This window comes from Lepus europaeus, chromosome 18, assembly GCF_033115175.1.
Source record: "Lepus europaeus isolate LE1 chromosome 18, mLepTim1.pri, whole genome shotgun sequence".
Taxonomy (NCBI): domain Eukaryota; kingdom Metazoa; phylum Chordata; class Mammalia; order Lagomorpha; family Leporidae; genus Lepus; species Lepus europaeus.
The window spans coordinates 15,711,934-15,725,095 of record NC_084844.1 but is presented as its reverse complement, the minus strand read 5'-3'; the positions used below and the strand labels follow the sequence as shown (position 1 = coordinate 15,725,095).

At 40.9% G+C, this 13,162-nt stretch overlaps 1 protein-coding gene across 15 annotated transcripts in view; it reads left to right on the top strand.

Annotated features, from left to right (window-relative positions):
- Positions 1-404: 404 nt before the first annotated feature.
- The window catches only part of TANC2 (tetratricopeptide repeat, ankyrin repeat and coiled-coil containing 2), a 449,007-nt gene continuing 436,249 nt past the window's right edge, over positions 405-13,162 (top strand). For 14 of the 15 annotated variants that reach the window (XR_009868432.1, XR_009868431.1, XR_009868430.1 and 11 more), the window contains exons 1-2: positions 433-480; positions 1,153-1,305. The gene's annotated coding sequence lies outside the window, so the exon portion shown is untranslated. Of the gene's footprint in view, positions 481-1,152; positions 1,306-13,162 lie in introns of all 15 variants that reach the window. The other variant, XM_062215498.1, reaches the window with a different exon arrangement.

The following is a 13,162-nucleotide window of genomic DNA, read 5'->3' as shown; positions in this document are numbered from 1 at the left end:
CCCCGGCGCGGCGGCGGCGCTAGCGAGCGGCCGGCCGGGCGCGGGTTGCAGGGAGCGCGCTGCTCCGGCGGGGCCCGCTGGCACAGCCGCAGCCCGCCCGCCGTCCGCCCAGCGGGAGAAGCCGCGAGCGCTCGGAGCGCCGGGCCCGGGGCTGCCGGCGCTGCCCTCCCGCCGCCACCCTCCGCGCCTCCTGCGGGCGGCCCCGCCCCCGTTCCCATCCCCCTCGCGCTCACCTCCCGGCTGTGCCGCGCGCGAGGCGGAGCGAGGCGCCCGCCGCCGCCGCCGCCGAGCTGAGGGGCGAGAGGCTGCCCCCGCGCCGCCGCTGACAGGAGGACCGCCGCGGGCTGTGCTCGCCGGCCGCGCCCGGGCAGAGACCGCCACGGGGCGTCGGGGGGCGGCGAGGCGCTCCGAGAGACGCGGGCGGAGACCCCGGGGGCTGGGGCTCGAGCCCGACGTGCAGCGATCCCCTCAGAGCGGCAGGTAAGAGCCCGCGCGAACCGGGAGAGGAGAGGTCGCCTGGGTGCCAGGGGCGTTCGCCCGCGGCGCCTCGGCTCTGGGGAGCGGGGCGGGGGCGATCGGGCAGCGGCGTGCCGCCCTCCGGGGCCCGAGGCTGGCTCCGAACGTGGCGCCAGGGTGGCCTCCGAGGGCTACGGGATCGGCCGCTTGGCTGTCACCGAAGGTGTCATGGAATGTGCTCCCTAGAGAGTGTCTGCACGCGGGGACCCGGGGTGAGATGCGAGGCACCCTGCTAAACGTGGCGGGGGATGTGGTGCAAAAGGTGCCCCCAGAATGCAGCACAAAAGTAGTTGTGAAACGTGCCGGGTAGGGCACAGGTTGGGCTGGCCTGTGTGTCGTTGGAATGCTCGGTGGAGGTGTTATTAGTGAAATTAGTGATTCCTCTGGGAAGGGAGGTGTGGTATAATAAAAGATTAATAAGGCTCATGGCTAAGATATTTTACTACGGGAAATCGAGAGGAGCTATGATTAGCTGCTCACCACCCCCCGAGATAAAGTATCCACGTGAAAGAAAAAAAAAAAAAAAGCAAATTGTGGCTGGCTGTGAGATGGGAAAGAAAAAATAGGGCTGAAATTCCAAGCTTGGCAGTCAGCGTGTAGAGCACTGATACAATTGTATCCTGTCTTCTGTTCCAGGTGTGGAATGTTTAGAATGGTTTTCACGAGACATAAACAATGATAATTAACATTAGGAAGAAGATTTGGTGTTGTGGGTGTCCTTCTCTGCTCCTCTCCAGGAATATTAAAGGAAAAAACCCCACAACCATACCAAACATCTTGATCATAATTGTGAGTTCAAGATCATTAGGCAAATGGAAATATTTTTCATATGTGCTCCTTTCTTGATTTTTGCATTAGGTGAAAATATCTGGAATGAGGAAAACAAAACAATATGGTGAACAAAAGGGATAAATTTTCAGGCATTTTGAGAGGTTGGAGCCAAAAGCTAGTGCAGTGGTTAATTACAGAATGGCAGTGTGAAATATTCTTGTGTGTGGTTGGTGTTGGGACCGTGAGATAAGAAAAAAAGAAAAAGGAATACAGAAAATTGGCATAAAGAGCAACAACATGGAATCTGTCAGTGGAGCGCTTCTTGCAGCATTTCCCAGGTAGAACATCCTAGGAAATGTGAGCACAAAAACAAAATGTTACATACTCCCTTCCTCTCCTTCCTTCCTCTCTCCCTCCTTCCCTCTCTATTTATCCATATATGTATATGTGTGTATATATATGACATTATCCACATGCTACCAACATTGTGACTTCAATTTAAGAGCAACATCTGTGTTTAAAGAGGATTGTCAGAACATAGCTGGAATTTAAGAAGTAACAAAAGACAGCTCGATGAGCTATTTATAATATCACTTATATGTATATATACAGTGAGTGTATATGTTGTGAAACAAAAGCAGAGATTATCTGGTTGGGTTCATTAGTATATATTTAATTGATGATGATTAACATCAACACTACTGGTTTTCATGTTTTGTATTGTTGTTCTTGTAGATAATTTGAGTTTATTTTCTGATTATTCTTATTATAGTAATTTGCCAGATAATCTGAAAATCCATACTGATTGGCTTCCCTTTGGATCCAAATTCAGACATTGAGGTTCATTTGCTTCAAAGACAAAACTGGGTTTTCCCTCGTGATTAATTTGGGTTTTTATTTTTCTCTATACATGCCTCCCTCACCTTGAGGCTCTGCTGGGGCTAAAGAAGAGAGGAAGGGCCAGAGAGAATAAAGAGCAGTTCTCTTGGGTCTTTCTGTTTTGTTCTGACTGTAAGCCATATGTACTGCCACCCCCTACTGTCTGTAGGAAGAGGTGTTGCAGAACCCCATTCTTTTCTTGTTATCACTGCCCCCTTGTGTAAGGGAAGAAATTGATAGTTGCACTTTTGGAAACCAATCCTCTCAGACTATTATGGGTAGAATGGTTATGTCTGTTTATTAATCACCTGTTTTCCTTAGAGTTGCAGAGTTTTAAACTTACCGTTAATCAGGCTTCATATTTTATAGTCAGTAATTCAAATTGCTGAGAATATTTTCCATATGTTCAGAAAGGTGGTACAAGACTAATAGTAGTAGTAGTTCTAAGAGCTCATATACATACATAGCACCTACTTTGCTCCAGTACTGTTATACATGTTTTAATCAGGTCCAGTACCCTAGGGGGTATGTAGCTTTTATTTCTCTTCTACAGATGAGAAACTGAAGTGTGCAAAGGTTAATTAATTTCCCCAAGTATATATAGCTAAGGAATGGAAGACCTAAGTTTCAGTTTAGGAACATGGGCTCCAGATTCTTCACCAGTGTACTATCAAGGGTGCTTCAAACAGGTACATAAAAAGATGAAATTAAAAAATAAGCTTATTTGGGTGCAAAAAAATGAAGTCCATGCATGATTTTTTTCTTAATACACATTTTCTGTGAACTTTCTGAAGACCCTTCATTTTAGTATAGACAAAGCCTAATTAAAAGGCATATGCCCATCATAAAGCAAATATAGTTGATATGGGTAAACCTGGTACAACTGATGTAAATGTTAAACCTGTATATACACAAAAGTATATTTATAAAGTGAACATTTCTCTTTATTTTTTAAAGGTTTATTTTTTTTAAAAAGGCAAAATTTGAATTAGAATTAGAGAGAGAGGACAGAAAGAGATATTACATCTGCTGGTTCATTTCCCAAATGGCTGCAAAGGCTAAGGCCAAGCCATGACAAAACCAGGAGCCAGAAACTTCTTCCAGGTCTCCCATGTGGATGGCAGGGGCCCAAGTACTTGGGCCACATTCTGCTGTTTTCTCAGGTGCATTAGTAGGGAACTGGATCAGAAGTAGAGCAGCCTGGACTTGAACTGGCACTCACTTGGGATGCCAGTGTCTCAGGCGACTGCTTAACCTGCTGTGCCACAATGCTACCCCTCCCCCCCATCTAATCAGCAAATTGGTTTTTAATTTATTTCTGGAGCTACATGTAGAGAATAGAATCAGTACTTTTTATGTGATCAAGGAAATATGATGCTTAGTTTTGGGCAAACTAGTGGTAAGTCACGTTCAATTGTTTTGATATAGTATTTGTGTGTGCATAGTATACACACACATACATTCTGTCTTTAAAAGTACCAGTAAACCTTTACTATTAGTTTTCCCTAGGAAAATTAAGGAGATTTTATCAGATATTTTTCTTCAAACTCACATTTCTGTAGTCTATATTTTATTTATGTTAAAATATTATTATCAAAAATGGGTTGGATGCACATATACATTTGGTTTCTTCCACAAACAAATGTTTGCTCAGATTTTTTTCACACCTAAGCGTTGTTTTATGGCTATTGACTACATAGGAAATAATATTTGTAAGCATGTATAATGTATAAAGAATAACAATGTAGCCAATATCCATATACCATTCACTCAGTTTAATAACACAAGTTACTATTTATTTTCTTCTCTTAGACAAATTCTTTTTGTCATTCCTTTAAACAGAAAAGTTTCTTGATTATCAAACATCTTACATAACTAAAAACTCCTTTGTTTTTATATATAAATTTGTTGATATGGGAATTCCATATAATGTGATTATGGTTAAAACTTATTCAGGATACATGTTTACCTATAATTTAGAATTTTTAATAAATTGTCATAGACTCGGACTATGCTCTGTGTTTGTATTTGTAGTTCATTTTAGCATACTTCTCTTGTAAAACCCAATTTGGTTTACATCTTTATGAGAAATATTTACTAACATTGTTAAAACTTAATAATTATTTCCTTTTTCAATAATTGATTCTTGACTGTCTCCTTTTCCCCCATTTCTCCTTAAGTGGCTTTGCTTTTTTAGTGTTTTCTAAATGAGTTTGTGAAATTTGAGTATAGAGGGAAGAAGATCCTTTCTAGAAAGAAATATCCTGACCCTATGGTTCCAAAGGAGGACTATAGATATGGTTTCTGCTTATTGGATATGTGACAGGACAATTATGCAAACAATACATTAAAATTCTCTTATTGTTATATTTCTTCTTCTTTCAGTAGAATTAAAATTGAATCTGAGACACACTGATTGGGCATCTAGTTGAATTACACTGGACTGAATTTACCCAGAATCATTGATGTTAGCTAGAATATTTTTGTTGACAGTACTCAGATTTTATTTCAAGAGGTTAGACCGGGCTATTGCAGATGGCTGCTTACTTTTCTAGCACTAGTCTAATCAAGGAAACAAATATTAAATAATTTGGAAACCTCTTAAGTTATTTGAATGTTTCTCCTTTTTTTCTGAATGAAAACTTAGCATTGTAATATTTGCTTAATGTACCCATAATCATCAAATAGTTTTTGACTATTAAAAAAGCTTATTTAACCAAAAGATTGATATTAAATGTACATGACCCAACTTTTATGTCATAGTATTATTTCTTTGCTGAACAGCCATTATTATGCTTATTCCAGGGCTTCTAATATGATACTATTTTCTTGTGTTAGTACCATTCCAGTATTGTTCTGTTGTCCACTACTTGCCATCTCCACACATTCATCTGTTCAATAGGTGTGGAAAACATTCAACCCATGGGCCATATAAGGTCGGCAGATTCATTTGGTCTGGCCCTGTTAAGGCAACTGCAGGAGAAACTCGGATAGATCTATAGCAAACTAATTTTTAAATAGATAATTTTGTATGGCCCGCAAATGATATAAATATCCAGATGACCCTAGGCAGAGAAAAGTTTCCTCATCCTTGAGTCAAGATTCATAAAGGGATCAAATCTCCCACAATACTCCTTTGACATGTCTACTACAATTTAATTATTTTTAAAGATTTGTTTATTTGAAAGACAGACTGACAGAGAAAGAGAGAAGATCTTCCATCTGCTGGGTCATTCTCCAGATGTTTGCGATGGCTAGGGCTGGGTCAGGCCAAAGTCAGGAGACAGGAGATCCAGCCACGTCTCCCAGGTGGCTGCAGGGGCTAGAGCGTTTTGGCCCTCTTCTGCTGCTTTCCCAAGTGCAATTATCTTCAACTTGGGGTGGGTGCTGAGCTTTACTCACGATGTCTGCTTGATGGGCTCAGAGATTCCTTGAACCAAACACTGTTATTATTTATAGAAAAGGCACAATATAAGTATGCTATACAAATAAAGTCTGTTATAATACCATGAAAACTATTAGTTTATTTGAATAGTATCTTTTGTAGTAACATATTAGATGAAGATTATTTTAGATTGTTTAAAAATGCAGAAATAAATGTATGTGTGATGGAGAGTACATATATATCCCTGATGAGTCACTTGCAAAAGCCATGTAGAGAAACAGGTTAAAAGAAGAGCTTAAGTACTTATGGCTGTATTTTCCCATGCAGTGGTCCTATTTCTTCTAGAAGATTTTTGAGATTCAATGTAGAAAACAAGAAATTTGGGTCTGAATTTTAGAAGGCTAAAGCAGATTGAGGATGCAATAGGTGAGAAAAGTTTCTGAGAGGCATCTTTCTTATTTCAGAAAGTTCTAATTAAGTAATTATTGTACCATAATTATTTCTGGGAACAACTTTTTCTAATAGGTCAGTTTACTAAAAAAACTTTATAAATGTGAAAACTGGAAAGTGTCAGATAAGTTGATTTGTAAAGTTGTTTGAAGGGAGGGAGAGAGAGAAATAATTAATAATTAATAACCCACCCACTGGTTCGTTCCCCCGATGTTAACACCAGGTTGCACTGCAGACTCAGTCCAGGTCTCCACATGGATGGCATAGACCCAGCTACTTGGGATTACCTACTGCTTCTCAGGGTGTGAATAAAAGGAAGTTGGAATCTGTATTGGAGCCAGGACTTTAACTCAGGCTCTCTAATATGGAATGCAGCCATCACAAATGCATTTTTTTTAAGGTTTATTATTTATTTGAAAGGCAGACTAACAGAGAGGGGAAAGGAGGGAGGGAGGGAGGGAGAGAGAGAGAGAGAGAGAGAGAGACACCTTCCATTCACTGGTTCAATCTTCAGATGGCCCCAGTGGCTGGAGCTGGGCCAGGCCAGGAGCTTGGAACTCCATCTGTATCTCCCATGTGTGTTTCGGGGCTCAAGTACTTGGATCATCTTCCACTGCTTTACTAGGTGCATTAGAAGGGAGCTGGTTCAGAAGCCAAGCAGCTGGGGCTCAAACTGGTGCACCAACATGGGATGGAGCATTGGGATGCTGGTGTCACAAGTAGTGGCTTAATCTACTGTAGCACAACATCATCCCCCAATGTGGTATTTTTTTTTTAAGATTATTTATTTGAAAGAGGGTTACAGAGAGAAGTAGAGACACACACACACACACACAGAGAGAGAGAGAGAGAGAGAGAGGTCTTCCATCTGCTGGGTTGCTCCCCAAATAGCTGCAATGGCCAGTCGGAGCTAGGCCAATCAGAAGCCAGGAGCCAGGAGCTTCTTCCAGGTCTCTCATGTGGATGTAGGGGCCCAAGCACTTGGGTCATCTTCCACTGCCTTTCCCAGACCATAGCAGAGAGCTGGATTGAAAGTAGAGCAGCCGAGACTCAAACTGGCGCCCATGTGGGATGCTGGCACTGCAGGCAGGGGCAGGGGCTCAGCCTACTGCACCACAGCGCCAGCCCCTCTCATCTATTATTATTTTTTAAATATTTTATTTATTTATTTGTGAGGTAGGGTTTCAGACAGTGAGAGGGAGAGACAGAGAGAAAGGTCTTCCTTCCATTGGTTCACTCCCCAGATGGCCACAACCGCCGGAGCTGAGCCGATCCGAAGCCAGGAGCCAGGTGCTTCTTTCTGGTCTCCCATGTGGGTTCAGGGGCCCAAGCACTTGGGCCATCTTCTACTGCTTTCCCAGGCCATAGCAGAGAGCTGGATTGGAAGAGGTACCGCAGGCAGAGGCTCAGCCTACTGCACCACGGCGCCGACCCCTCATCTATTATTTTTGATATTAGCATAGTTAATACTTAACAGGTGCTTATTGTCTACTTATTGTTGACAGTTGTCTCAGTTTGCCTTTGAAACCCACTTCTTGGAAAATTAGAAGAAATGCTAGGCATCAGGAGATAAGTTTAGAGAAATACATGTATATACATAGGTACATACACCATCTAAAATACTATACAGAGTTAACTGCTGGTCTGTCATTAAAAGTAATATGTTCCCAGGGTGACAAAAGGAAGGTTAGAAGTTTCTGTGTGTGAGTTTTAGCCAAATTAGTTTCTTTGTATATTACTGGGATTGGAAAATATACCTTGGGCCGGCGCCGTGGCTCACTTGGCTAATCCTCCGCCTGTGGCGCCGGCACCCTGGGTTCTAGTCCTGGTTGCTCCTCTTCCAGTCCAGCTCTCTGCTGTGGCCCGAGAGGGCAGTGGAGGATGGCCCAAGTGCTTGGGTCCCTGCACCTGCATGGAGACCGGGAGGAAGTACCCGGCTCCTAGCTTCGGATCGGCGTAGTGGCCATTAGGGGAGTGAACCAACGGAAGGAAGACCTTTCTCTCTGTCTCTTTCTCACTGTCTATAACTCTCTCTCTGTCTCTCTCACTGTCTAACTCTGCCTGGCCAAAAAAAAAAAAAAAAAAAGGAAAACTATACCCTGGCCAAATCTATCCCATTTCTTTTCTTTTTTTTTTTTTTTAAAGATTTATTTATTGTTATTTGAAAGGCAGAGCATCAGAGTTGGAGGATCAAGGGAAGAGATCTTCTATCTGTTGTCTTTGCTACCCAAATGGCTTCAACAGCCTGGACTGGGCCAAGCTAAAGCCAAGAGCCAGGAACTCCATTTGTGTCTCCCACATGGGCAGAGGGGCTGAAATACTTGGGCTATCTTCTGCTGCCTTCCCAGGTGCATGAGCAGGGAGCTGTATCAGAAGTGGAGCAGACAGGACTCAAACCAGTGCTCCTGGAGTTGCAAGTGATAGCTTAACCCATTGCACCACAATGTCAGCCCCCATTGTCTGTTTTTGAATGATCTGCAAGTCAAGAATGTTTTTACATTTTTCAAAGGTTGAAAAAATATCAAAAGAATAACACTTCACAACATGTGAAAAATTAAAGAAAATTTAAATTTCAGGGCCTATAAAGTTTTATTGGAATAGATCATTTATTTCCATGTTGGCTATGGGTATTTTTGGGTATAGTAGCAGAATTGAGTAGTTTCTGAGACCATATGACCCACAAGGCCTAAATACCTGCTGTCTGGCTCTTTACAGAAAAGGCTTGTCAGTCCTTAATTTATTGTATAGTTTGTGTCCATTAAATGTCATGGGTTGGGGATGTACCAGCCACAACTGTTGAAGGCCCTTCAATTGCCTCTATTTACTGAGAAACGATTGGCCACTTTTCCTCAGTTCTGATTTATATGACAGGTCTCTGTTGTATCTCCTTATGATATCCTTATTATGTCTGACTGAAAAAGTTTCTGACAGTGTGTTATTAGATTCTACTTAAAGTTTTTAAAAATTTATTTAAAATTTCATGCACACACACTCACACACTGCACAGGCAGACATGCACACACACAAAGAGCTGCTATCCACTGGTTCACTCCCCACATGCCTACAACAGCATGGGGAGTAGGGGAAGGGGAAAGGGGCTGAAGCTAGGCACTCAGTCCAGGTCTTCCACAGGGGTAACTGCAACCCTAAATACTTGAGCCATCAGCTTTGCCTCTCAGGGTCTGCACTTGCAGGAAGCTGGAATCAGAAGCTGGATCCAGGGCACAAGCTTGAATCTGGTGATTCTCATAGGAGATGTAGGCATTCCGATTGGCATCTTAATCGCTAGGCCAAGTGCCTGCCCCATATTCTACATTTTAAAAGAATTCCACGTGGACAGGGGTTTGGAGCACAGTATGTAAGAGATAATTCTTTGCTTGGATCTCAGTCTCTGACATGCATATTTTATATAAAAAGTTGTATTTTTAAAAACCTTGATTTTATAAAGTAACTTGTCATGCAGATACCTTGTGTGTAAGATATAAAAGTTGACTTAAGTAGTTATGTTGGAAAAATCGGGGAATTTTTATGAATTGTATTAACTCATTTAAATATTTGCTGACTACCTACTATGTACTTTGGCTTCAAAAATTTGTGGAAAATGCAGCTAAAAGTTGCAAATTTTCTTGATTTTTTGAAGGCCCCTTGTAAAAATAGTTTACTACTGTGTCTTTCAGCTGAAGATAGAAATTAAATATTTTTTATTAAGTCAAAGCTAAAATTTTAAGTCAGAAATTTGTTCCTAAATATTTCTTCTATCTCTGGGGAAATCTAGTTTTTTAAAAAATATGTTGCATAGTGTTAATGTTTCCTACTTCCCTAAAATTTTACTAGTCACTGTTGATTAAATTTTTGCTGTTTTCTTTATGTGGTGAAGACATGAAAAGGAAGACGGGGGCTGTAAAGAAGCCACCTGTTGTGCTGGCGCTCCATATGAGCGCCTGTTCAAGCCCTGGATACTCTGCTTCCCATCCAGCTCCTTGCTAATGTGCCTGGGAAAGCAGCAGAGGATAGCTCACGTCTTTGAGTCCTTGCACCAATGTGGGAGACCTGGAAGAAGCTCCTTGCTCCTGGCTTTTGAATCTGCCCAGCTCCTGCCGTTGTGGCCATTTGGGAGAGTGAACCAGAGATGGAAGATCACTTTCTCTGTTTCTGCCTCTCTCTCTCTGAAACCCTCCTTTTCAAATAAAATAAATAAATCTTAAAAAAAAGGGAAGGCAATGATTTATTTATTTCTTTTTATAAATATCAGCAAGTATTACAGGCATAACATTTAGGAAGTATGTGAGCAGTAATAATGGAAAAATTTTATTATTCCAAATGAATTTTTGGACCAGGTAGCCATGCATGTTTCCTTTCTGTAGTGCCATGGTAGCATTATCATATGATGACATCTCTGATTGTAAAGACTGACAACATGCAAAATATGGCAGCAGTTTTTAATTGCTTGAGAACTCCCTATCCCCACCATGGATCCAGTTGTATAAATGGATTAGTTATTGAACTTGAAATAAGAATAAGTATGTAGAGGTGATTTAGTAGTTGTAGGCTTGGAGAATATGCTTCAAACCTCTGGAAATATCCTGTGCTTAAATGAAGGCAGATGCTTCTTAGCTCTTTGTTCTTGATCTTGTGTGGGGGTGTCCCATCATTTCTAGCTCTACTTGTTAAAATTTGGTAAGACAAAGCTAGTCAGGGTATGGAAGCTTGGTAGATATTTGTTGTAATCTAGGATTCTATTTCTGTCACATTCCATAGAATCTTGTAGGGCTCCCTGGGATTGTGAATTTGAGTGTATGAAGGTAATAGCTTTAGTAGATGTGGATTGAAGACTTATTAGAGCACATAAACAACCAACTAGCCAATTGCATATACCAAATCCTGCTTCAGCATGGAAGACTTGTAGCTCTTCCTTTTTAGGGATTTAAAGAGGAATGAGAGACTTCCTTTGGAAGTTGTTATTCAGACATTCCCATATTATGGGATGAAAATACTGTTACTCAGTTGTGGGAAGCTTTGAGATTCTGCAATGACAAGACCAACCATATAATAAAACATAAATTTGTGAGTGCTGAATCATGAAAAATGGATTTGAATTCCTGCTCTGTCACTTACTGGTTATGTGCATAAAGAGCTAAAACCCATCTTGCTGGAGTTTAATGATGCCAAAATGAAATAATATGAATGCAAATCCTTAGAACAAAGTCTAGTCTTTAATAAACGATCATTTTTATTAGACTTTGGAAGTGTCCTTATGTCTCTAGCTTCTTCCGTTGATTTTCCTGGCATTGTCAGTCTTGCTTTTCTTTATTATCTTGTGTTACCTCTTTTCAGACTTTTAAAGTCTTAAAAAAAAAAAACCCATGGTAGTTTGGCTATGAAATTATTTTATTTGTATCCTAATTTTTTAAATAATGGAATTGATCAGAGCTAAAAGTTTTTGAATAGCTATAAACTTAAAATCCGAGATACTGCTGGGCACTCTCCATAATACACTTCTTATTGGAGTATTTCCCTTTAAAATCACAAACTTGACACACATGAAAGTAATTTTTAATTTCTTCTATAAGCATTCCTTGTGACAATGAGCCCTTTATAATTTTTTTTTCAGTTTGAACTTGTTAATGTTTTCAACTTTAACAAACGTCTCTCATTTTTGTAAATAACAGCTGGAACTTGCCTTCTTTCCATGCTCCATGTTGACAGCTTTTTTGTGATATTTCAAGAATTTCTATGTGACAAACTGGCTTGCTTGGATGATTGGTTTGTTTTTGTGATCTCTGCCTGCTTAAGGCTTACCTATTTTCAGTGGAATACCTGGCCCTCTATCTAGAGCATAGATAACACGTTAACTCCTCAGGTGCTCATCTTTCCTAAGCCTCAGTCATTTCTGTAACACTGTATCAGTTTCTTCTAATCTGTGTATCAATGGTATAATTGTTTATTGAATATTTTTCTTTGAATAGACAACTCATTTTCTCTTCATTTTATCCTTAGTTGTCATAATCTCCATGAAGTGGTTAGTTTGTGCTAGTTATAAAATAAAAATAAATTCACCCTTGAGATACTTTGCTTAATATATATACTTGGAAAAGTCACTTATATGTAACTTTGGTTCCAGATGGGGTTATTTTGTATTTTTAAATGAATTTCCTAGTAATTCTATTTTTGTCTTTGGATGTGTTAAAGGTAGGCATTTATTACTTGTTAATTATCATTACTTAAAATGGGTAACTGTTATTTCTCTCCCCTCTTTCATTCTCTCTCTCGCTCTCTTTTTTTTTTTTTTTTTTTTTTGGACAGGTAGTGTTAGGCAGTGAGAGAGAGAGAGAAAGGTCTTCCTTTTTCCATTGGTTCACCCCCCAAGTGGCTGCTACAGCTGGCGCGCTGCGCTGATCCAAAGCCAGGAGCCAGGTGCTTCCTCCTGGTCTCCCATGCTGGTGAAGGGCCCAAGGACCTGGGCCATCCTCCACTGCCTTCCCGGGCTACAGCAGAGAGCTGGACTGGTAGAGGAGCAACGAGGACAGACCTCGGCGCCCCAACCAGGACTAGAACCCGGGGTGCCAGCGCCGCTGGCGGAGGATTAGCCTAGTGAGCCATGGCGTCGGCTCTCTGTGCCTTCTGAGAGCACTCTCAGTTGTCCGCAAAATTCCAATTATTTTTAACTTCTATGCTTTACCTTACTCTTACTGAAACCTAGCTTTCCTCCTGGGGACACTCCCCCCCCCCCCCCAAGAGAGTTCTTTAGTGATGGCTTTTCCTTTGGAGAACAAAGATGTTCTCTTTGCTTCTCATTGGTGTGTCTGAACTTCTTCTGGGTTCATTGTCACTATCCTAATGACTCTAGTTGTAATTATTATGATTTAAATATTTAAACAAATGATCCTTCTGTTACTTTGGCCTCTTGACTTCCTCTTCTCTGGTGATCATGTCTTTGGCCTTAGTCACTCATGTGACATATCTTATGCAGATCTTTTTAAACCTTCAGTGTATCTGCATCAACTGGGGAGCTTTGAAAAATTGTAGATGCTTCTGCACTTTGAGGTTTCTGCTTAATTTATTGGGGGATATTTTGATATTCTGTATATCTTCTGTTCCTCTTTAAAGTTTTACAAGTTTTAACATTCATTAATAATTTTTATTGAAATTAATTACTACTTG